This window comes from Gavialis gangeticus, unplaced genomic scaffold (assembly GCF_001723915.1).
Source record: "Gavialis gangeticus isolate Ggan-Ray unplaced genomic scaffold, GavGan_comp1, whole genome shotgun sequence".
Classification (NCBI taxonomy): domain Eukaryota; kingdom Metazoa; phylum Chordata; order Crocodylia; family Gavialidae; genus Gavialis; species Gavialis gangeticus.
The window spans coordinates 80,077,533-80,080,019 of NW_017729024.1; positions in this window are offsets into that span (position 1 = coordinate 80,077,533).

Sequence of the window (2,487 nt, forward strand, 5' to 3'; positions counted from 1 at the left end):
CAGTGCTGCCCCAGCCCGCCATCGCCCCACGTGCAGATCTGGGGGCACACACCCCACATGCCCTCCTGGGGGTGAACATACCAGATGCCTCCCTCACCCCATGCACAGCTCAGTCCCATGCCCCAGCTCCTTCCCTCACAACAGACTTACCAGCCAGACCCAGCTGCTCTCCACACTGCCAGGCTGCGCTCCTCACTGATATGGGACCAATCTATCAGTGCACCTCTACTTTTTTCTCATTCATTCCACATACCCCCTATGAACTTTTTAAGTACCCCTACGGGTACACATACCCCCGGTTGAAAACCACTCTGCTAGATATTCAAATGAGGGCACTACATCTGACAGGTAATCAATCAGTTGCTTATTATCTGCAATTGGTTCTTGTACAAGTATTTTAAAGTGCTTTACTTCAAGAGACTGGCTCCATCTAATCTCTCCTTGACACAAAAAGAACTGGACTATTACTCCATTAAAACCAAGGATAAAAACATGATAAGTGTTTAATCTCACTTACCAGATCAGGATGTTGCTGCTGTAGTCTCTGCATTTCAAGACAATAGAATCATAGAAAAGTAGGGCTAGAAAGCAATGTTGGAAATCATCTGCTGCTGGTTCTTCTGTGTTTTAATCATCATCATCCTCATTTTCCTGGTCATCTTTCCCCTGGAGATGCAGGTGATCTTTCTCTAATACCCACTCAAACTATCCCGGGTTGGGATAAAGAGCTATTAGTGGCACTGGTACTATGTAGGAATGGGATGCAGGTGAGTATGCAGGAGTCTATGAAATTCCCACAGGTGGAGGAACTCTAACTTAAAGGCAGTTACTATCTAGTTAGCTACTGTGTGGCTTCTGTGAAATGAACTTGTCAATTTAGTGCAGTTTGTAAAGGGCAGGGACTCCATATAATTTGAAATTTGTCAAAGGCTAAATGAAATCAAGGCACATCAGAAGGGTAGCATAAGAAAAAAGCTTCACTGCTCACTGTGTACTTGTTCTCAGCATTACTCTCCAGGCCTGGTAATCCATCTCATTTCCCAAGTAATGAATTCACTTAAAGCACAGATAACCTTGAAAACATGAGCCAACTTTAACCAAGAGTTTCAGGGATCTTAATTGCTGTGGGAAGTGTGAATTCCAACATTTATCCTGGGCTGGTAATGCCCAATGCCAACATTTCATAGTAATCTAAATGCCAACATTTCAAACTACTGCACTACTGACTGAGGAATATAAAAAAAAAAAAAATGACCATGCTAAATCTCCAAATTTCCTGTGAGTGAAGTTGCAGTTTAATACCATGAGATCATAGTCTCTGGCAGAGTACCACAATCCCTTCTTTACCTAATCTGCTTTATAGATCCCACAAGCTAAAGGGAAAGAGGAAAAGCTAAGGAGCAACAAATGTAGACTCTAGTAGGCCCTTGGCTGGTTAACAGTAAGGGAGCATAGAATTTGCTTATCTAGAGTTTGGATAAAAGAGGCAAAGGAATTGAGCAGGTGACAGAATGCCATAAATGAGAAGAGTTTAGCAGATGCAAGAAAGACAGGTCAAAAGAAGTGGGCTAAAAGTCACTTGCAGTTGCAGTAGGTTTTTTTTTATACTAGATAGAACCAAACCACTGTTTGTTTTTTCCAAGTCCCAGTTTCACTCCTACCTAGCCAGGCATCCCACCCAATGCCAGCTGCCTCCATTCCAATCCAATCTATGTCTTGCATCATCAGATGTGTAAAGCAAAGGCCAGCTTTTACCAACCAGTCCTTCCTCGAGTTAATTCTGTCTACACTGCTTCCAGGCTGAGCCTGATAACCCCGCAAAGCACAGCCTTGCCCACTCACTCCTACTCAGAGTATGTCAACTCCCAAAAATAAATCAGTCAGGAGCGCATGTTAAATGCATGCGTAGAACCACTCCATTGCCTTGTTTCCAAGATTAAATGTTTGTGAAAGAAAGCAAGGCAGCAGTACTCCTCCTAGGCTCAAACCAGAGGTAGCGTGGACATGTCTAAGCAGGACTATCTTCACTGTGATTCAGAATTGAGTAAAGAATGTAAAGATAGGCATAGGAGTTGCTTAATGCACTGGAAGGCAAAAAGATAGGAAGGTAGAGGGAAAGCAGGTTTATTTCAGAGCAGACAAAATTCAGCAGCAAAACCAGCTGTATCAGAGTTCTGGATATATCTATTTGGAAATTAGAAGTGAGGTTGCAGCACAGGCAGAGGCATTTGAGCTAGCTCTACTCAAACAGGACTCTGGATTGTAGGCTTGTACAATCTCTGCTACGTATCACTGCTCAGTACCCCAAAAAGCTGCTTCTGGTATGCTTCCACAAGATGTAGTCACATATGACTGCAGGATAGACATACCATATGTCATGAAAAAACATGCATTTTTCCTCCATTCCTTTCTTTTGTCAGAGCAGTACTGATGCTTTTTGTAAATGCAGGTCAGGACAAGGAGAATTAAAAAAAGACCCCCCCCCCC